This window comes from Penaeus monodon, chromosome 25 (genome assembly GCF_015228065.2).
Source record: "Penaeus monodon isolate SGIC_2016 chromosome 25, NSTDA_Pmon_1, whole genome shotgun sequence".
NCBI classification, from domain to species: Eukaryota; Metazoa; Arthropoda; class Malacostraca; order Decapoda; family Penaeidae; genus Penaeus; species Penaeus monodon.
The window spans coordinates 14,505,261-14,505,723 of NC_051410.1; positions in this window are offsets into that span (position 1 = coordinate 14,505,261).

The following is a 463-nucleotide window of genomic DNA, read 5'->3' on the forward strand; positions in this document are numbered from 1 at the left end:
ACGATGGTCATCACGATCAAAAGGAAAATCAAATCGCAATGATTAAGGCAACTTAGAACAAGCAGAGGAATGACCATATCAAACAGCGATGTTCATTACAACAAAATTTTGTAAATTTCATTAATCATTCATTTTAAAATGATTCAAGAATTAAAGTCTGTTGTATAAAATGCATGAATAGATCTCACTATCTAAATAATTATCATGGGTTAAGCACGGAGGATGTTCATTAGTTTTTCAGGTTTCAAAAGGGGATATTAAAAGTTTGTGTATAAACATATAAAATGGGTGATGTAGATATTTATTGAGATACTGTTAGTGATATGGATGTATATAAATTGCATTTGCACTACTGATGTTCCATCATAATTCTTACTTTCAAACAAATTCTTGTATTTATCAGCAATTGCTTATGTTTGCATCAAAACTCATTTCATTTCATTCCGCAATCGCTCGTTTCTGA